We start from the raw sequence: 23,237 nt of genomic DNA, 5'->3' as shown, positions 1-23,237 counted from the left end.
AACAAACCAGTCAATAACACCTGTCTGACTGTGTAAACAATAATAATAATATTTATGCAAAATAGATACTAAAAACACTCAAGGTGGTTTACAATTTTAATATAATGGCTGAAATGCAATACAAATAGAAAAAGGGATGAGGAGAGAAGACAAAAATATTTAAATCTATGGTATCAATGCTTTCAACTTTGTTGTACAACTCAAGGGCACGTTTCCCTGCCATCTCATGCACATCAAATACTCTAACGCACATTGTTTCCCCTTCATATTTCTGTATTCATGGGCTGACATGAACACGTGTTGCTACACAGATGGAAAATTATACTCCTCAGTCATAAATCAAGCAGGAGCTAATGTAGATGCCCTCTTTGTGCACTATTATGATAAACAGAGAGACAAATGTGTGCTTCTAGAAAGAAGAAATGCTAATTTATTGCTGATCAGAACAAGGCTTTATTTACCATTCATTAGCTATGTAGTGGATGCTTTGTTCACTCTGAAGTAGACTGTACTGTATCAGTTACTTGAGGAGGTCTAGAGGGGAGTGCAGTTTAAATAGCTGTTTTCTTTTCTTCTAAAGTCTTTCTTTAGTGTTCCTGAAAATATTTTCACTGGCATGAGAAGTGACACCTACAATAGATTATTTACCAATCAAAACACTTTCCGAGAAGTGATACTCTTTTGACATACATGGGCCAAGAGACCTGGAGTTCTGTGTTCTGTTTCCAGTTATGTTACAGGTTGTTTGTGTTTTTCTTTTTGAGACACTCCTTGGGCAAGATTGTTAGGTTGTATTGACATCAGTAGGAGCCGGAGCCATAAGCCAAGGTGTTTTTTTGTTATTGTTGTTTTTTAGCGTTCAGCCTTCTGATCTGTGAAGTAATGAAGGTCACACTATAATATAGCCCCTTTAAATATGGACTTTTTGAATTGACACCTGTGTATTATTTTGAGAGTCTTAATTGGAAATTGCCATAGAAATGCATTTTATTCAACTTGTCACTGGTACCTCTTTACCACTGAGCCTTATATATTGCAGTGAGAGAAAAAATTTGTGACATGCATGTTCAGCATAGCCAGTCCCTAGACAGATAGAACCTTTATTATGGTCAATGACCAGATATACAATCATAATATAGTTTGCAGCAGACAGAACCTGCATCAAAGTAAGCAGCCAGTCCCTAGAAATTTCATGACATCAACATCAATGCACCAATTTGTTGGCGGCAAAATGCCCAGAAAACCACAGATTGAGCAGTATATATGAAGAAAAGAGCACGTTCTTTTCCCCAGTACTGCCTGGATTCTGATTTCCCACACCTTTAGCAAGGAGAACTGTGTCACCAAATCTGACAATATTAACCAAACGTGTACATCACCTGGACCTAGCAAGCAGAACCATGTATCCAGCCTCAGGGATTGGAAGTAGGATTGGGAACTGCATACACAGCACAGTTTGTCTGTACATGTTTCTTGGTACACCAGAACATCAGCAATGTTATAAGAAATAAAATGGCAGAAGTTATTGAACAGGATAGGGACAAGGAAATGAAGGGGCCCAATAGCTGACTCTCTTGCTCAGGATTTTAAAATTGCCAGTCATTCCTCCTTTATGAAGGGACCATGGCAAAATCCAAAGCAAAATTAACTTTTCTCACATTATATGCACATATTGAGCCCTTTTGTAAGTGACCATACAGTATAGCAATGTGAGTGCTAGTCACTTGTGTACTGAACCATAGTATTGATTACAAATGCTAGGAGAGTGATGTCAAATGCTCTTTTTGCTCCATTTTGTTGGAATTCTCCATGGAATGGTTAAATCACATTTTTCTGGTCAATGACCAAATAAACTTATCTATCTATCTTGTTAAATCACGCTGAAAAAATCTAGGTCAGAGCTGGCCAGGTCATCTCTGCAACAGCACATCTACTGCTGCCATGTTATTCTCATTTAAAATGCCTGAGATTGTGGTAAATAGATGTTGCAATGCAAGCTTCCAGCTTTGGTCACTTTCAACCATTGATTAAAGGAATAACGCTATAATTAGACAAGATTATATGCAATTATAAAGTATCTTTTAAATATCCGTAGCAAAACTGAAGCCAAAGGCCAGCATAATTCTTAAAAAGAAGTGTGTGTGTGTGTGTGTGTGTGTGTGTGTGTGTGTGTGTGTTAGTTCCCAGGATGTGAATTATTCCAAATAAGTTGATAACTCAGATAAGCTTATTTCAGTGAATTGTTGCTATGTTGTATCCATAGAATGAGAGTATGCAGTACAATCATTATTCATTAGTGAATTAGACACACTTCAGCTAAGGATGGTGCTGAAATGCCACGATAAAATTCAAAGCAAATTTCAGAGTTCCTACCAAGGCAAAATATCTAAGAATCTTCAAGAAAAGCCAAATGGGTTCTATAATAGAAACAACATTTCTCAGAGGGCTTCTGCATATCATGTGCTATATTGTGGCTAATTTTATTAGCCTAACAATGGTGATGCAGTAATCAAAAAGCTCATATTTAGGTTTTTGTTTATTTGCTAAGCTTGACTTGCTTTTCTTTAGATGAAAACAGATTAAAAATTCTATAAAATGTGTAGAACCCTACACATTACAGGTCTATAAAATGCACAGAATCAAGCAACTGGAAAAGTATACTATTTTAGAAATATCAAAAATGGTTAATAATTTCAAAAAAATTAAAACAATTTAATTTAAACATTGTAGAAGACCTAAATATAAACATTTTGAATTGCTTCCTGGAAACTGGAAAAGTAGTATTATTTGGAGGGGGGAGTCTACAAAACCAGTGTCTTAACCCCCATCCCATTCATAATGTTGTTTCACAGGGCAAAACCCCTGAGCAACTTCCCTCCCAAGTATGAAGGAAAGCACTCCTTGCTCCACATCCTGGAGTGATGAGAAGCAATTTCCAGGTCCCCTCCTCCCTTTCAAATGAGTGGCATGCCCCAAAGCAGCCTGTTTTGGGATGGGCTGTTTCTGGGCGTACACTCATTTGAGGAGGAGGAGGGGACCTGGAAGGAGCTCTCCCTAGCTCCAATGCCTCCACAGCTGCCTTACTTAAGGTACTTAAGGTACAGTGGGGAAACTTCCTCCCCCACAACCGCAACCCTCTCAGTCACCCTATTCTGCCATGCAGGGATATTTGAATATAAAGTGGGGACTTGCCTCTCATCCTCCGGCACTCACTACAGCCACCACTGTGTGACCTTCACTGGCCCTCATCCAGTCACTGCGGTGGCATTTGGTAGTAAGGGGGGGGCTTCCTCCTCACCACTCCTACCCTCCTCTCTGCGATGGGGGTGGAAAATCCTTGGCCACCTACAGGTGACAAAAGGCTTAATCCACCCCTGGTGCTCATATGGGAAGAGGCCTGCCCTAAAATATAAAAGACCCCATTTGTGTATTATAGTTTAAGGTCAGGGCTTACATACTGTTCAATGCCTCAACAAACCAAGAATGAACTACCAGCACTGGTTCCATCAAATTCTAAGCTGTGTCGATGCTATTACCAAGCTTGGAGAGTCTTTATGATGACTAAGGATAGTAGCACTGAAGCACTGCCACCTCACCCATTAGCAAGTCTTTTATTGTATAAAAATGTATAAAAAATAAAGTCTTGATGCTAAACACTTCACGGTTTTTGCATGGTTTGTTTTTTTTTAATGTCTGTTTTGTTGGTGTGCAGGGGTGGGGGGCAGTTATAGCAAAACCAAAGTACAGATTTGGGTGTCTGGATGAGAATTTTCTGCATTATATCAAGTCACCGCCTTTTATTCTGTAAGATCATTCACACAATCAAAAGCTGTTCTACCCAGGTTTGGGAGCTTTGTGTGCTCCCAATTTTCGGTTTTGTAGAAGCAAGGTAGGAGGAAAATCTGGGTAGAAGTGATTGTATGGAATCAAGGTAGGAAGAAAACTGGGGTAGCTTTTCCTCCTACCTTGCTTCCACACAATCACTTCTACTCAGGTTTTCCTCTTAACTTGCTTCCACACAACTGAAGATTGGGAGCACACACAGTTCCCAAACCTAGGTATCCCTAATGGAGACAGATAGATGTGCTTCTGTTTTCTTTCAGGCTTCATATTTATCAGTGGTGTTACTGAAAGAAAATTGATGATGGTGAAAGACTCCTATCACCATTTGCTTTAAATCTCTGTGAAACATGAGCTAGACATGAATTATTTCAGTTGTGGTTCTGTAATGAATGTTTAAAATAATCAGGTTCCAAAACAGAGTTTTGCAATATTATTTAATAGTGAAACATCAGACACTTCTTGTTAGATCATTTGTTTTGTTGACAATGTAGATACATAACAGTATGTCAGATTAATAACTGTAGGTCAAATTATAGTTATCAGCAGAGCAACATAAAGCCAAACATGTGAAGAGAAAATATTAGTACAGTTTATATGTAAGTCACATTTAATGTAAACACAGTGCAATAAAAATTGTAGGAAAACCTGGCAATAAAACTTTTCTCAAGTAGCTAAACCTCTTGTCTAAAATTGTCATTACTAGCCATATGTGAAAACTCATTATATCCATAATATAAACCAAAATATCAAAACCAGAACCATTGTACATTTATAATAGCATATGGACTCTCTTGCTTCATTCATCTTTAGATTTCTATGTCAACATTTTAAACATTTGCTATACTTTTTTTAAAAAAAATTACCATATGTTAATGTATTTGATCCCTCACTTCTTATCCTGAGATTGATAGTCTCAGTAATAAATAGTGAATGCAAGTTTTACACAGAATGTACAAAGAAAGCAAAATTACTTAATTGCATATTTTGCTAGCTTTTAAAAACAATATTATCATTATCATTATTATTATTATTTTACATTTATATCCCGCTCTTCCTTCAAGGAGCCCAGAGCAGTGTACATAGTTATATTTACCCTTGCAAAAACCCTTTGAGTTAGGTTAGGCTGAGAGATACATGACTGGCCCAGAGTCACCCAGTGAGTTTCATGGCTGAATGAGGATTTGAACTCCGGTCTCCTCGGTCCTAGTCCAACACTCTAACCACTACACCCCTATTATGACCAGATTTTAAAGTAAAATTAAATAAGGATCAACTTGCAAGGTGAAAAGCCCAGGACCAGAATAGTGATATTCAAAGAATATTTGTATACCTTGAAGAAAACCAGGTCAGCAGGTCCTTGACAAATGTTGCATGAACATGAAACCAATTGTAGGAATGTCAGAGTTGTTAGAAACCATTTTTGTATTTTGAACCAAAATTTTGGGGGGGAAATGTGGTTATGTTGAAAATTTTAAAAACAGTTTTAGAGCAATATTTCAAATTTCACATCAAGTTCAATCGGGAAGAGGCTAAAGAATTTCTTAAGAGGGTTAGGGTTAAGAGGGTTGGGCGGGCAAGGAGTGGAGGGATCCGCTTCTCACGACCAGCCTAACCCTGCTTGCTTGAGGCAGCCCAGGCAGGGTTAGGCTGGTCATGAGAACATCCTCAATGATTCACAGGAGCTAACTTTCATTATCTAGCCCAAATATCCATCATATCAGTGTGCCAGGAAATCTGCCTTTTTTCACAGAAAAAAAGATAAAACACAGCATGAGCTGCACAGATTGAATCACTCCTACACCATGTCATATACAGTATATGCATCGAATATTGTGCCAGCATTTGATTATGAAAGAGATGACGCGTGGGATAATAATCCTAGCTATGTCCTTTTTAAGCACCAGCTTATCCACGGACATAATCATATAAAATCCACATGGCAAGCCAACTAAAGTCTTTCTGTAAATCAATTCCTGGAAAAGAGCATCACATGTTATGCACTGTCAATGATGACAAGTCATAAAATTCTATCAGGTGCTTGATGTCTCTGAAAGACACCAAGACCGTTTAGTCTTGGCAAGGACAGGCATATGATCTCTACCTCCCTGCTACATTTCAGATCACAGGGGATTATTCCTCAGGCACAACTATATTTCTGACTAACCTTCTGGTCCTTCACATTGGGCTTTTGCAGACACAACTCAGAGCCATGGAAACTTCTAACCAATTATCCTAAAACAAGCAGAGAATTCCCTCTGCAGATGCTCTGCAGCAGAATGGTTTGTTTTGCCTGCCAGTGATTTCTTTGGACCCTCCCTCCAACCCAATACAGGGGTGTAACTACCATTAGGCAAGGGGCCCCACTGCATCAAGGGCCCCCCCAAAGGCATGTCACATGACTCCCCACCCACCTGTGTTGCACCCCCTATGAATTAATATTGAGTCTCTTGGAGATCAGCAGTAGCAGAGAGTAAAAAAAGGGTTAACTTTTCTTCCAGCCCTATTCGATGTGAGTGTGAGTGCACTATATATTGTGAAGTGTGTTTGTGTGTGTATATCAGCGAGGGGCCCATTTTAAAATATTGTCTCTGGGCCCACTCCAACTTTGCTACGCTCCTGACCCAATCCATGGCTGTTTCTCAGCTGCTCTGTGTTGTGCCTCTTGCAACAAGCCAAGAACAAACCATCAGGGTCAGGTCGGATGTAACATTATGGCAAATTCAACTGCAGTTGCAAACAAACCCACTACAAACTTTGATTCCAGAGCTTGGTTAATTTGGCCTAATTGAATCAGCATTTAATCAGGGAGGCAGATTCAGTGGAAAAACAGAATGCTCTAATCCAACTAAGCATTCTAGTTGCATCTGAAAGCATCCACTAAGTTGCTTGTTATAAATAGTGCATTATTAAGTCTGGTGGGATACTAGCACATTTCTTTTCAGATGGTGCTAAAACCATTCAACTTATTTTCAACAGATGTAATTGAGTCTGGCATAATTTGAAACAAAAATACCTACTTCCACTCTGAGCACTGGTTGTGAATAAACAAAGAGGCTACAGACCAATCGTTCTTAACCTTTTTTGGGTCATGGACCCCTTTAGGAATCTGATGCAAGCTATGGATCCCCTCCCTAGAAAAATGCGCATCAACACATACACACAAAATTTTCCATACATTTTATTTTATTGCATTGGAAATTGATTTCCTTCACATAGATGGAATATAAAAACAATCTTTGCAAAGTAGTATGTCCTACATATACATACTAGTATTAGTATAGACCTCCAACATATACTATGGAAGCAGAAACTCAAAGTGTATGCAACCTAAAAGGGCCAGACTTGGTCTGGATCACACTCGTACTGCAGATTACTCTGCGTGATGGAAATGCTATTTGCTAGATCTTATTAGTCATCAATGAAAATGTTCTGTGGCCACCAAAGAGATTCAAATGCCCAATGAAGAAACTGGAAGCAGCAGATATGATTGTTTAGTGTAAGCTTTAAAGTAGGGTTGTGCATGTAAAAAAATGTTCATTTTTTACACATTATTTTTGCTATTAAATGTTTGGTTAATTCCACTACTTGTGGAATGCTGAAAGATTCACTCCCCAGCATTCATTTTAGTGCTCATACATACAGTTTCTCCCCACCACCACCACACACACATTTCTTTATTCACATTCATTTTCATTCGCTCTTTCCTTTTTAATTGTTTTTGGCCTTAGGCTTTTTGCTGCTGTCTGTGGTTGAGTGATCCTCTACACAGGTGTTTCCTGGTGGCCACCATTTTATTTTGCCAAATGTCTGAAATATAGCAACAGTCCAGGACATCATGAGGTAGAATGGCAGCTGCCAGTAGAAACCACCATTTTGTTTTCCCATAATGGTCTGGACTAATGTTGTGTCCCAGACTTTGGGAGAAAATAAAAGGATAGCTGCTGCTGCCACCACCGCCTATCATTTCCCTTAGCAATTCCTGGATATAATATTAGCCGGGGCATTGTGGCAACATAAAATGGCAGCTATCAGCACATGGCTGCAAAGAGGATTTTCTCTGCCCAGTGAACTTCCTTGAATGCCAAGTGGATAATGAATGAGTCCAAACGAGGATCCAAAAACAAACCCCATTAACTGCACATCATCTTCATTTCAGAATGGAGGCCAAATGAATGGACCCCATTCGATTCCTTATCCAATGATACTGAAAATAAATGTACACACCCCTACTTTACACTATTTACTGTTTCTCTTTTTTAGAACATTAATTTTTTCTCATCCCTTTACCTAAATTTGTTTGTTACAGAACAAAAAAAGAAGTTTGCTAAAACTTTCTGGTTACTTATATCTCTTGTGAGATAATGCATTATGCTGGACTTACATAAAGCTGTGTGCATAGTATACCTTCATAAATGAATGCTGGCAACTTACCAAAATTCAGACTGGAAAGGGCCTAATGACCAAACAGATTAATTATGGACTTATCTAAGAAGACAGAAATATCTTATGTTTTTCCCCCCAAGACTTTGTATTTACTTTTTCATGTTCTCATTTAAAGGGCACAAAACTGGCAATGCTGTAATAGTAAAGGAATGATAGTTGATGTGCCAGTGTTTGAGTGCCAGTAGTCCTTTCTCCACAGTAACAGTTGCTTTTAGATTTGTGGCTGGCTAGGATTTTTCATCTTCCTAGTAAATTCTCAGCTAAACATTTACTTGCTTTCAATATCTTAACTGGTCCTCTTACATCAATGTTTTCCTTAAAAAATATATCACCACCATAGAGAATAAATATGGGCATTTTGCAGCAGTACTTAACACAGAAATGCTGGAATCCACAAAATGTATTCGTTTGCAAATTAGTACATTCATTGTGGCTGTTCTTTTTATTCTTATGAAAGCTGCAAAAAATGCAATCTGGAATAAATCCATTCAGAGAAAGAAAGGGATCATACAGGTGGATTCTAGAACCAAAGCAGAGTTGGGCTGAAAGGGATAGCAATGGAAAGGGCTGTGCATGTGTGTTTGTGTGATACAGCATGAGAGTGGACTAGATAAGCATCTTCCAACCCTTTTGGCTTGGGTCACACATTGACACCCCACATGAGTGCTCACAGGAGTGCGTAGTGTCTGCCTGACTTGCATCTTGGCCAGAATCATGTATTATTTGTTACATGTATATCCTCTCTTTTTTACAGCATGGGACAAGACTAAACCCAAACTATTGACCATTGTGGATGGGGATGATGGGAGTTGTAGTCCAATACCATCTGGGGACCCAAGTTTGAAAACCCCTGATACTGGAATTTATATCCTGCCTTTCAGCTCCCAATGGGACCCAGAAGCTCACAATAATTAAAAAAACAAACACTCAAACAATACTTGAACAAAATAACAAACAAAACCAAGCATCATTAAAAATCCAATTAAACAACAGACTAAATTAGCTCAGACCATGCCAATGTGCCAGCTGTGTTAACTATTGCCGGTGCATTGGTGTGCATTCTTCAATGCAGGGGTATAGCTATAATTGAGCAGATGGGTTCAAAGAAACCTCCTTCCAGCTCCTGGGAGACCCCCTAGCTCCTGAGGGGGCCCCTTCTCTACGCCTCTCTATTTTCTTCATTATCTCCCTCACTCTGAGGGGCCGCCAGGAAGAGGGGCAAACTTGGGCCTCCTCTCCCCTAGCTGCGCCCCAGCTTGGCTGATGTAATTGACACAATTGTGGCGGCCCTTTTTTTTAAAACTGACTACATTGTAGCCACTGCATGTCCACACACCACCCCCATGTAAGGCAAACTGGCCAGTAACTTATTCATAGCAATTGGCTCCATATAACCATGCACAGTTAATGAGCCTGGTAGCAGCCTTATGATTGTGCGAGAGTAGCTTACACACACACACACACACACACACACACACGGCGAGGTGTGTGTATTAAGTTCAACATTCTATCCATTACGTCACCTCTTGTTGACTTGTTCTAACACTAGAGGAAACTGTTACAATGTGATTAAAATAAATAGCACAGGGGGCAGGGATGTAAATTGACAATCCAATCCGGGATGATATATTCGTGCAGATAAAGAGTTGGAAGAAGAGGAAGAACTAGCCACACTAAAGATAAGCACAGTAATATCATCATGAACCCAGGCTGGAGTTTGGCTTCAGCATTTGGGCTATAAACTTTGGATGTAAAGTTATATATTGCTTTAGATAATTCGTGTTTCAGTAATGTCATCTCAGTGATTTCACCGCTTCAGGAATTTAAAGGGTCATTTTTCAGGCAATGAGTAAAGACCACTCCTTTATAATATATTTGGTGGTATGACACACTGTGGCTAGAAAGATTAGTCCAATATCATTTTAGGGGATGATGTCAGCTTGATATTTAATTTATTTTTCAGGTGGCTGTGCCAGAAACATCCAGTCTTTGAATCCAAAATATCAAAATGCCGTCATATATGCCATTTGCTAGAGTTGGTATTGGCTTCAGTTTGTGCATTTTATCAGTAATGAACTCTCAGATATATAAATCATGACAGCAGAGACTGAAAGAACAAGATATTGTACCAGTGAGGCATGGAGGTGTTGGAGATGATGGTGAGCCCGTAGTGATAGGAAGTAAAAGACCCTCTGAACTGAGATCTATTTTCTCAGAGCAACTATTCCACATCTTAGCCACTTCCAAAACAGTGGCCTTGTTCACATAATTTATTAGATTTAATGTAGGTCACAACATTACAATGATTGTGTGAACCAACATCAAGGTGGGAATCTCGGATTATTCTTAGGCTAGAAATTACCTTGGCATGGGTTCACACAAGCATGCGAGTGTTGGTAACCTATGAATGCAACAACCACATATTTGCAAACACATGTATCACAGAGGTACACTCTTCCATGCAGCACTCAGGGATATATTTTTGGATGGCACAGAATGCTTTAGAGCAAGGGTTTCCAACCCGTGGTCCTCCAGATCTTGCTGAACTACAACTCCTATCTTCCCCAGCTACATTTTATTATGGCTGGGGATGCTGTGAGTTGTAGTTCATCAACAAATGGCAGGCCGCAGGTTGGGAACCACTGCTTCAGAGGGAAGAGGAGCTCAGTGAAAAATGCACCCCATGTGAGTGCCCATACTGCTGTAGTCTGGAGTTCAGCTATCGCAAGAGCAAATTCAGTGTTTCCTATGTAGTGCATTAATAGGATGCCAGCCTTTGGCTGCAACTTCTTATTACATATATAGTTGTTGGCAGAGGCGTAACTAGGGAAAATAGCGCCTAGGGCAAGCACTGAAATTGCACCCCTGTCCAAATTTGAATGATGGACTTGTAGTCAACAATATCTGGAAATCCCTGTTAAAAGGAACACTGTACCATCTAGACATGGTTGTTGATCAAAACCTGAAAACATGAGCCATCTCTGTAAAAGACTTAGAACAACAGTCAGGAGTTATGCGAGGGTTCCAAGTGTCATTTTCTCATTTCTCATCCCAAGTGTCTCATCTCATTCTTTTTAAAAAACATGACCTTTTTCTAGAGGATCACCTGCCCAAATAGCCACTAGCAAAATAGGGGAAGAAGGTGGTGGTGTCTATAAACTAGTGAATTATTCCTGCCAGCCTTTGTCTTATGATGACTGTTGGCTCATGATGGGGTATATGTGCATTCACCACACCAGTGCTTACTTTGACACCAAGAGGGAGGAGGATACATTAGTTTGCCACACTAGACAGAGGCATTTGCAACAGGAGCAGACAGCCAAGTTCTGCCAGGGCCAAAACCAGCCCCTGCTAGACTAAGAAATCATTGTAATTTGCCCCTTCCTGTCACAAGCAGCATGCTGTTCTTTTATTATTGACTCTAACTCTCAAATATCCCAGTCATGGATGGAAAATTCAGGGTCAATTTACAAGAGACACATTTTCTACATGGAAGTTTCTTCTGTAAAGGTGTTGTGCAGAAACCCATGTGTAGTGACCACCAGGGGCATAGCAAGGTTGGAATGGGCCAAGATGAGATTTCAAAATGGGCCCCCAGCCCCTCAAAGTCCAGGGCCTCCAAACACCCCAGGCCCCCAACGATTTGTCTGATATTTCAAAATAAGTATGCTGCCTGGAAATACATTTCACTGAATACACACATGCACACTTCACAATATATAGTAATATAAATTGAGTACTATATATGTGTGCTTCCTTTAATGCCTAGAACCATAGGCGTAACTATAGGGGGCGGGGGGGCACGTGCCCCGGGCACCACTTGGCAGGGGGCGCCAAAAAGTGCCCCCGCCGATTTGCCGGAAAATTTTTTATTATTATTTTTATTTGTTTTTTTTTTTTTTGCAGAGCAGTCCCCCTCCCCCGGTCCCGGTGTGCCCCCCCCCATTGGCATTGCTCATTCAGCACTGGGAGCCGCGGCGTCTTCGTAGTCCAAGTCTCTGACTCTCACTCCCCGGCGCGCCCCGCCACCCCGCCACCAGTCGCGCATGCGTCGAAAGGAGGACACGCACCAGAGCAAACTTCCTGAACAACTCCCTCTTCTGAACAACTTCCTGAATGCCCGAACCAGTTCCCCTTTTTGCTCATTCAAGTCCTTCCTCCCCTATAATCTAAACACGTTTTAACTGAAAAGGTTCAGGGAGGGGGAGATGGGGGGATGTGGAACCTTGGGTTCCACATCCCCCCATCTCTCCCTTCCTGGACTTTTTCACTATGTAATGCAAGCTAATTTAATTATATGTCATCATCAAAATGGATTAGCTGTTTCAGCCCATCAGGAAAGTCTAAACCTCCACCGATTTAATTAACCAGACTGAAAATCAGATGAACAGAGAATGTTTTAATGAAAGGTGGTATATAAATTTAACAATAAATAAAACTATCATTAGGAGCAATTAGCGATTACTTAAACATTGGTGCTGCCAAGCAATTTGTAAATAAAACTTGAAGCCCTTTGAAAATAAGCTGGAATTAATTGTAGGTTGGGCAGGGGGTGAAAGTATATACTTCTAAACATTTATTGTTAAATTTATATACCACCTTTCATTAAAAACAACCCCAAAGTGGTTTGGTTTTAGCAATAGCAATAGCAGCACTTACATTTATATACCGCTTTATAGCCAGAGCTCTCTAAGCGGTTTACAATGATTTAGCATATTGCCCCCAACATTCTGGGTACTCATTTTACCAACCTCGGAAGGATGGAAGGCTGAGTCAACCTTGAGCCCCTGGTCAGGATCGAACTTGTAACCTTCTGGTTACAGGGCAGCAGTTTTACCACTGCACCACCAGGGGCTCTTTTAGTCATGGATTTTAATTTTAATTGCTCTTTTTGTCAATGTGATGAAGATTAGTTAAATCTGAGTGGTCTTAGGCAACCAATGTTGCATCTGAAATGCCATTTCATTTTTTATTGTCATAAATACTCTCCAACCAATTTAAATAGCAAAGGTGTATATTATCGCTTTATTCAATTGCAGGGAATCTCAAAAAAGCAGGATTTGCAACTAAGGCAGTGCATATCTTCTCTAAAATGGCCCTTTTATAGTTTTTCTAACTTTGAAATCGTAACATAAAACAAAGCATAAATGCATAAATGCTTCCCCCTCCATTTGAAACCTTTTCTGGTGTAAATAGTGTGTGGTTTTGGAAAAGGGGAGTCTTTCTTTAACAGCGGGAGAATAAGGAGTCTTTAGCACTATCACCCTAGTCCCTCGAATTACTTTGGAGTCCTTGGTTTTTGTTTTGTTAAAATACAGTCACTCACAAGGGAAAGTCAGGAACAGAACCAGGGCGTGAGGGAGGGGCATCATAATCATAATAATCATCATTGCATCATAATTCTGATGTTTGAGATACAAGCCAACTTCACAGGGTTGTTGTGAGGAAAAACCTAAGTATGTAGTGCATTTTGAAATTTTTGGTAATTTTTGTAATTTTTTAAATTTTTAAAATAAAAGTTTTCTGAAACATGTGTGTCAGTCAGATGTATGTTGGGGGGGGCGGTGGGGGGGGACGCGGCGGGGGGACGCAATTTCAGTGCTTGCCCCGGGCACCATTTTCCCTAGTTACGCCTCTGCCTAGAACACACTAGCAATGCTAATTATTAAAATGGCCCCCTCGCTGCAGATTAGCAAAGGAGACATCCAAACATGCAGGGTGAGCCTATGTTTGTTTTCTCAGAATTCTGAACAAATTCAGTAAAGTTTGATTGCAGGAGGTTTTTCACAGGAGGCTTTTAAAGCCCTTTAAGACACATCTCCTCTGGAATGGAGGTGCTGCATTCACATATTGGCCAGATTTACCCTGAAGTCCCTGCAAGCTATTGGAGAGCAGTTCACACACAAGAAAAATAAAATAAAATAAAAGCACAACACATGCTTCACAGTTCTCACTCAGACCTTCTGGGTTGCAAAACAACTTGAACATAAGTGCATTTATGAATGAATGAATGAATGAATATTTGTTCCAGAAGTTTTTGTAATTTTCTGCCCTGAAACAAGCCACTTATAGGCCTTTTTAGATGGTTTTTGTTTTTAAAGCCAGCACATTTTTCAATCTGTTTTAAATTAAATCTTCAGAGACTTCTCAGTCTCGCTCCACCCCCCCATATCAAAGCCCTATGGCAAGCAGATCCCTATATTGTGTGTGTGTGTGTGGGGGGGTAACCACAAAAAAGAATTCACAGCCTACCTGGCAAAGGCTGTACTGGATGGTCTGGGCAGAGGGTCTGCTGCAGGGAACTCTGCTAGCCTCCTTCCTGGCTTCCTGCCTCCCTTCGTACCTGCCGAGTTCAGGCTTCAGGGAGGCCTACTCAGAGGCCTCTCTGGAAGTCCCGCCCACCTGCTGATCAGCTGAGAGGCGGGGAGAGAAGAGCTCTGCAGTTTGTAGGCTGCTCCGATCCTAGGCCTTGTTGCCGATCCTAGGCCGGAGCTGTAGGCAAGTGGCTGAGGGGCCCTGGGGCTGGGCAGGTGGGCAATTGGGTGGGGGTGGCAGGAACTGGTGTGGTGCCCCCACCTCAGTGGTACCTAGGGCACGTGCCCTGCCTCCCCCCCCCCGAGTTCCACCTATGGTTGTTGGCAAACCTGGGTTTTGCTCTGTATGGTTGTTAGGTTTTGCTCTCTATGGTTGCTGGCAAACCTGGGGTTTGCTCTGTATGGTTGTTAGGTTTTGCTCTCTATGGTTGTTGGCAAACCTGGGTTTTGCTCTGTATAATCTAGGAAATGGATCAGACTTGATACAGAAACAAAGAAACATTGAAGCATCTGGCCAGTTAGGCTTGAAGCAAATAAAAGTATGAGGAATGTGGCTGCTTACACATGGTACCATTGTAGCATGGGAGATCATTTATCCTTGTGGGGACAGTTGGATAACTCCATGTGTTCAGCTGTGGCAAGGTTATACTTGTAAGTGGAGAGCCACCAGACATAAATAATTTCATCTGGCCTGTATATGCCTGCTGAAATATGTAGAACACACCAGGAATGGAGCGTGGCTGGCGGTGGCCCATGTATGGCCACCGCCACGGCACCCTGGCCCCACCCCTGTGTCTGAGATTGCGTGTGGCCCCATTTGCCGCCCTGTGCAGCCCCATTTGGAAAGGAGATCAGCCCGCACTGCGTTGGGCAGTGTGGGCTCGAGCAACTCTTCCTGCCTTGAAGGCAGGGAGAGCCGTTCTGGCCATGCTGCCAATGCAGCATGGGCCGATCTCTCTCCTAAACAGGGCCGCATGTTTGGGAGGGAGATCGATTGGCCCCGCTGCATTGTACAGCCTTGTTTGGGACCGAAATAATGCCCCCGCGTCTGGCATCAGACACGGGGGGCGTGTCAGGGGCCACATTTGTGGCCCCTGATTGGTGGTGGCCTGGGTTCTTTGAACCCATTCGCCCAATGGTGGCTCCACCCCTGGTTTATTCCAAAGTTTACTTGATGTATTCCCAGAACTCAAAATGAATTACCATTAAGGTCTCTGCCATATATGCTGTGGCTGTCATTATCCAGAGTGTTACAGCATTGCTGAGTGGCACATCAGGGCTTTTGTGGACTCATAAGACAACTCAGATAACTGTGAAGTAAGTGTGGTAGCATTGATTGCGCAACCACTCATTCCCTGCAGCCTCAGGGTTGCCTTATGAGTGCACAGCAGCCTTGACATTGCAGTGAACAAGCAATAGTCCAGTGAGCACCACCACAGCCACTTATCTTTAGCAGAAGAATTCAATGATCAAGCGTTGCTTTAAAATTTCACTACTGTTTAAAAGTCACCCAGCACATGTAGTAAACCTGGAACAAAAGAAACAATGGTATAAATTAGGTTTTTCAGCATTTTCAGCATTTCTCCCCAGAATCTAAAGACTCTTTCTTAGAACTCATGACTGACATTCAGACTAACTCTGCACTACTACAACAAAGATGTGCACATGCAACATGTGGGTACCTGGGTAGTTTTTCCTCCTACCTTGCTTCCACACAATCTCTTTTACCCAGGTTTTCCTCTTACCTTGCTTCCACACAACCGAAAATTGGGGCACACACAGCTCCCAAACCTGGGTAGAACATAGTTTTTGATTGTGTGAATGACCTTAGTGAATTCTTTCTAGTGCACTTGGGGAAAATGCCTGCTCATTTTGGCAACTTTGAAGTCTAAATCTGGAGTGCTGCCAATCCAGACAATGACGTTTGCAATGCAAGTAATATTGATCATACCACAGAACCCATTGACCAGTGGTTGGTTATCCATTTGCTACTATACATCTTGACTAGGACATCCAGGTTATCCATGCCACTTTTAGTAGCAGTGTGGTGTAGAACAGGGATTCTCAATGTTGGGTCCCCAGATATTATTGGACTTCCAACTCCCATAATCCCCAACCAAAGGCCACTGGGGCTAGGGATTATGGGAGCTGAAGCCCAATGACATCTGGGGACCCAATGTTGAGAATCCCTGATGTAGAATGATGTGTGGCCCCTCATCCACTTTGTACAATCTCATGGTGGAGAGCAGAGTCACAGCTTTGCTCTTCTTCAGTACATATGAGACCAGTGTTTGTGGCGCATAATAATTAAAAATGAAGGATAATGGCTTCCTGGCAGGATTGTAGTATCTATTGTACCAAACATAGCTCAAGCCATTGATGATAAGAACAGCTACCAGTTGTACACTGGTAAAGAAATAATTGCCAACCACATTTCTCCTGGTGACTGTTCTAGCTATACTACCCTGTTTCCCCGAAAATAAGACCTACCCTGAAAGTAAGACCTAGCAGTAATTTCTGATGTACCGCTAATTGCCCTAGTGCATTTTTTGGGGCTAAAATTAATATAAGACACTGTCTTATTTTGGGGGAAACACGGTAGTACCAAAGCTATACCAGCTGTTGCATGACCTAGCTGCCTAACTGCTCTTTCATGTGTTGTGACATTCTGAGGAGTTTCTCACGATTGCCAGGGGTGGGCTGCTCGCAGTTCTGTGAGGCATGGAGCAGGGTGGAGGGATCCGGGGCTGGAACTTCTTGTTCCAGCCTCTGGAAATCCCACAAGGCAACACAACACACACATTGCAGTGGGGATTCCCCTGTCAGGCTGAACTCAGTCCGAGGAGACACATGATACCCTGCTAACTTGGCAAAGAGGCACCTTTTAACCTGGTGATTCTCTGTATTTAGCAGGGGGAGAGTAACTGACCCTTTCTACCCCAGCACAGTATCTCCAGTGACTGTTGCTGGTGTCTATCTTATGTTCCTTTTTAGATTGTGAGCCCTTTGGGGACAGGGATCCATCTTATTTATTTATTATTTCACTGTGTAAACTGCCCTGAGCCATTTTGGAAGGGCGGTATAGAAATCAAATCAAATCAAATCAAATCAAATCAAATCAAATCAAATAAATAAATAAATAAATAAATAAATAACCCAGTAGCCAGGGTAAGGATGCAAGTGCACCCGTAGCCTCGGCTAACAGCTGGATTTCTTAAGAGGGTTAGGCAGGCGGGGAGCATAGGGATCCGTGAGGATCCTGCCATTTCTCATGAACAGCCTGATTCTGGCTGGGCTGCCCCAGGCTGGGTTAGGCTGGTTGTGAGAACAGCAGCATTGCCTACTAAGGCAGATGACTCCTCTAGAAAGTGAGGCAGTCTGTCAGAGGCTTTCTTCTCCCCTCATGTGGATGGAGTCTTGGGCTAGGACCAGGGAAAGCTGGGTTCTACTGCCTTTCAGCCACCTCACTGGGTGATCTTGGGCCACTGACTTTATCTCAGCCTAACCTACTGCACAGGGGTACCTCTTGTCTTTTCTTTCACACCATCATACTAGGGAAATTGAGCCAAATCAAGGCAAGATTCAGACATAACAACAAGCCATGTGTGAGCCCCAGGCCTGCATGCACTCTCTTCCCTTGTCTCCTCCTTTCCCCTTTCCCTTCTCCTTCATCCACTAGAAGAAATTCTGCTTGAGGTTTGCAATAAGCTGCAGTTTCCCATTTTATCTGAATGTGGCAAACTATGGTTTACACAAATCGTGTTCTCCAACCAGGATTGTTGTTACCAAACCAATCTAAAGCTTTTATGAGATATTTATAATTTGTGATCTAATTGCTGCCCTGCCAGGACTTTTTTTTTTTTTTAACACAGAACAAAAACACTTGATCAAGGGAAGTGTTCAACTTACAGTTCAAAAATACAGACTTGTTTTTTTAAAAAAAAATATGAAAAAATATGTTCTCATAAATCTGGAAATCTCATAAAGACATCTTGAAATAAGGCCATTGTATGAAAAGGTTGCAAGAAAAAGGTTGTTTTATGAGCAATGAAATTTGAGGAACAAAATGTTTGGTTATCCTGAAATGTCTCCCTTCCTCACTGTTGTTTGTTTTTGTCTCCCAGGAGAAAGATAGAGAGAGAGAAATCTTGAGTGTTACAGCAACCTCTGCTAAGTACATTAGAAACAAATTGCATCTCACATTAATTCAAATCTTTGCCATTTCAAGTCAAGTCTTTGCTTTTAATCATCACCTGAGTCTTGAGGAACAACAAATACAACAGGAGTCTTACTGTATCTCTGTGCAGATTTTCTCTCTCTCTCTCTTTTGCACTCTATGTTTTATTGCCAGTGCCTCACAAAGCATCACTGTGCATTGCTTGGATACAAGATACAATGCATGTTTTTAAACCCTTCTTTCCCAGCTTGTGTGTGTAAAAGAAGGGCAGCTTATGCCTAACTAGGTGGAGTTACTAGGAAATTCTGTGCCTATACTTGGAAAGCTAAAACTAGACGAAAGATTTTTATGCAGCAGTCTGTTCAGATTATTAATGCAAAACTGTCAGGAATAGCTGTCAATAAAAGCACCACCTTAACATGAAGTTAGTGTTTAAAACTAAGAGATATAGTACAATTTTGCTTTATAAATACACCTTCTATGAGATTACATTGCAGATTTTTGAAACAGAGACTGCTTCTTTGAACCAAACTGAATGAAAATAACATAATGATGACAGCATTTATAAAGCCATTTAGAATGCTTAAAGACCTTCACGTACATTATCTCAGCTATTATGCTGAAACCAAGAATTATGATGACATAGAAGAATAAAAGATAATAACAGTGACCAAAAAAGCCTTTCTGCAATTCTTGGGTCTGCTGTGCAACAATGTAGGCACTGCATAATTTGACAGCACGGCTCATTGAATTGTTCAAGAGCAGATAAATGTTACTCCTTTCGAAGGGAGGCTAGTAAAAGACCAGTTCCAGTGACCTATAATGTTTTTGTCAGATCTGAAAATGTTGTGAAAACAGAAAGAGTATAGTGGCAGATTTAAAATAAAGAACTAGAGTGAACACCAGGCAATCCAGACTTCTTCAGATTCCCTGGTCTGGCTCATAAACTCCTATATCCTTTCTAGTCCAGTAGCTAATAATTAAGTATGTTGAAGGATGGTTGATAAGATAATGTACATGCGGCACTTTTGAGTCTTCCCAGGAACTGGCCTGCAGGAAGGATCTCACACTCCTCAGAGCCTAGACACCAGCACAAGTAATGAACCAGGTGGGATTGATTGATGAAGAGGTGTGTTTGGCTCCAGGCCAAAAGGCTGCCTCTTTAAGGTTCACGATTCGCCAGGGAGGGGGGGAAATCTGCGAAGGATAGTCTGAGCTGAGAAGGACACTTGAACTGCAGAGCAGCAAGTTACACACTCAGAGCTGTCTGAGATCCTGCAGTGCCAGACGTACAACCCCATGGGCTTCATTCGTGATCAGGACTGGGCAGCAGCATCCCATTTCACGCGTTCAGTGAACATGTGAAAATGGCTTATGAGAGATACTGCCAAAAAATAGCCTATATGTATGCAACAACTCAGTGTGCTTGTTGAGAATGTGTAGACAGTGCACCATATCAAAAGATATAGCCAACAGGTTCAATGGGACCTAATGAGCATCATGATATAGATCCAAATAGTGGACTAAGATGTATATCAGTTGCTTGCACAAAAGCCTACTAGTGCTCTTCTTGAACTGTGTTTGAAGTGTTCTGGGATAGACTTTTTCCCCCAGTGCACAATATTTTCACTTATCTGTTCCCTCACACATAACTTACTTACTGAACACTATATGTTAATGCCACTTGTATAGTGTTCAAATCATGCCTTGTTCTTTCCTTGACTTCTTACCAGGGATGTGCACAAAACCGGATTGCCCAATTCAGTTCGAGTCAGGACCAGACCCAAAACAGACTGGGCATGTTTGGTTTTGCACCCCAACCCCCCCCCCATTTTGGGGGGGAGGGGCGTCCATGAATATTTTAAAAATAATTTTTAAAAAAATTTTTTTTTACTTACTGCCACCCGGTCCAGGGGCTTACATTCAGCCACGGGGAGGGGTCTCCAGAAGTCTCCCACTCCCCTCTGCTGGACTCCATTTATGTACAAATTGCCCAGTTTGAGGGGGGTTTGGCCCATTCTGGCCTACCCTCCATTGCAGCAGCCATTTTGGAGGCTGCCACTCATGCCCAATGGGCCTCTGCATGGCCTGGGCCCCGAATTTTTTTTTAAAAACTTGCAAACCCCCTCCCCCCCAAACAGCCAGCGGGGTTGGGTATGATAATGAACTGAACCAGGGGTTTGTGGTTCGATATCAGACCATTGGACCTGTTTGACATTGAACCTGTTTGCACATCCCTACTTCTTACTGTTCTGCTTAAATCATGATATAGTCTCAGCCTGGCTTCTGTGAAGAGTACCCACAGGTCATTTGGAAATATGGGCCCAGATCCACTGGGAATGTCTCTTGCCTGAGCCTCATGGAATTATACCAGTAACTATTTTTTAAAAGAAACCTGCTTGCCATGCAGCCAAATACACGAGCTCCGTCTATAAGTACGCTTAACTGTTTTGTTACACCAGTGGCAGCCAGTGAGGGTGGCGCAGGTGGGGCATGGAGAGGTCCCTATGGAGCAGCGGAACATCACCCAGCATCCTGTGCAGCAGCTGCCCCACCTACATCTCATCGCCGCCCCTGCTCTGCCCTCACCGGCAGCCACTGAGTTACATGATAAGTATGACATCAAATTCTGCTTTGATGCACAGGTCTTCCATTTCACAAGCCTTTTATTGTATTCTATCTAGTTATCTCTTGTGTTGTTTGGATGTTTGTCCTGGTGGGGATCCTGTAGAAAGTGTGGGGGGTGGGGTCAAAAAGGAAAAGAGAGGGAAAGTAGAAAGAGAAAATAGAGTTGTGGCCTTTAGTTAACTCTCTCTAGTTTTCTTTGTGTGTATTAGGGAAGCAGCTATAAAACACCTTTCTTGTTCAGTCTGCACCCTCACAAAAGGTATATTAAAATTAAACAGACATTTGCAAATCAGGTCTCCATTTAATTGGTAAGTGCTCTTTCTAAAGATTGGCATATGAGATTTGGTTAGCCACAGGAGAACAAACATGTTTCAGGTGTGTGTCGGTGGGTGTGTGCGCACAGAATGAGAACCTACATATGCTCAAGATGCAAGGCTTTTTGTACCCTTGGCTAGAAGCCATCCTACCTTTGACTGCGATCATGCCAGACCTCATAAAGGAAACAAGGCTAGGCCTGTTCCGTGAAATATTTGGATGGAGAAGCCTCAAATGAAAGCTCAGGTGCTCTAATAAACAGTGCTGGTGACTCAGGAAGCAGCCTGTTCTGTTTGTCGGACAGTTTGAAATTAGTGCCTTGATGAGGTGATACAAAGGAAAATTGTGAAGTTGAACAATGACAATGAGAAGGAGGGTGGCCAAGTTTTCAAAGGCACACCCTTGCATACAAGAGGCGATTAGCAAGACTATTTCCTGAATTACCTGGACATTAACCTGCAAGGCAAAGAAATAAAACACCTTCCAAAATACAATAATGAATTTTCAGTTATGAATGCTAGCTAGCTTACTGGTTTGTTAGGCAGATCACTAGTAAGTGGCTGAATTATCTGCCTGAAAGAGGAAGCCATTAAACATCTTGCAAGATGGTAAGAATTCTTCACCTGGTGGGAGGGGGTGGGATGGTATGAAAAGATTCATCCTTCTTCCTTCTCTCCCCCAGCCAGGGATGTCTGAATGGCCAGTGTGAAGGAACAGCAGATATAAGCTAGATGTGAGAGAGGCTGTGTTTTGCTCTCCTGGAATGTAAAAGCTGGGGAGGGCTGAAGCACCTTGGGGTGCAGGGTTTGCTCTAATTTACTGACTGGTAGGAAAGCTCTGCTATTTCTAGTGCCCAACTCATAGATGCGTAAATAAACCAACTCTTACAAAGACACCAGGAATCTCTAGTGATATCTCCTCCAAAGAAAGCCAGAATCTGAGTAGTGCTGCATCCCATGAAATTCTCACCACATGGAGGAGAGCAGAGAGAGTGCATAACAATATGATTGCAACCTAACATTCCCAGTGAGATAACAGTATTCATAATGCTTTATCACCTAAACCTGACAGGGAGATTTTACTGTATGCACTTGTTTAAGAATGACCTGTTTAAGGAATATTCTTAGGTTATAACAAAGGGACAGTCATAACAACTGCTCATGTATTTACCCATGTAGAGATGACTGCATGGAGAGAGAAAGCAGGATCGTACCCACTGGTCCCCTCCTCCATGCATTCAACTGTGTAATCAGAGCCTACACACAAGTTTGGATAAACATGTGGATGTTAGACAGTTGCCGAATTTAGACATACTAGGAAACCGGAGGTCCCTTCACCTCTGGTTTCCCAAGCCACATGTCCGACTTGATGAAACCAGAGTTAAGGGTGAGAAGGGACCTGTGGTTTCGCTTCCCAAACTCCTCTCTGAACTTTCAGTCAGAGTGGAATTTCGCCGTCCTTACCTCCAGCTCTGCGGTGCCAGCATTACATCTGGATGCTGGCAAGCAGTTTCAGCT

At 41.9% G+C, this 23,237-nt stretch overlaps 1 long non-coding RNA gene across 2 annotated transcripts in view; it reads right to left on the bottom strand.

Annotated features, from left to right (window-relative positions):
• Positions 1 to 14,651, bottom strand: part of LOC128339604 (uncharacterized) — a 75,610-nt gene extending 60,959 nt beyond the window's left edge. The window contains exon 1 of one of the 2 annotated variants that reach the window (XR_008313115.1): positions 14,539 to 14,651. This is a non-coding gene — a long non-coding RNA (uncharacterized LOC128339604). The remainder of the gene's footprint in view (positions 1 to 14,538) is intronic. The other variant, XR_008313121.1, reaches the window with a different exon arrangement.
• Between the last annotated feature and the right edge of the window lie 8,586 nt (positions 14,652 to 23,237).

Source organism: Hemicordylus capensis, chromosome 1 (genome assembly GCF_027244095.1).
Source record: "Hemicordylus capensis ecotype Gifberg chromosome 1, rHemCap1.1.pri, whole genome shotgun sequence".
Lineage (NCBI taxonomy): Eukaryota > Metazoa > Chordata > Lepidosauria > Squamata > Cordylidae > Hemicordylus > Hemicordylus capensis.
Note: the sequence above shows the minus strand (reverse complement) of the source record. Positions and strands in the feature narration are given on the sequence as shown.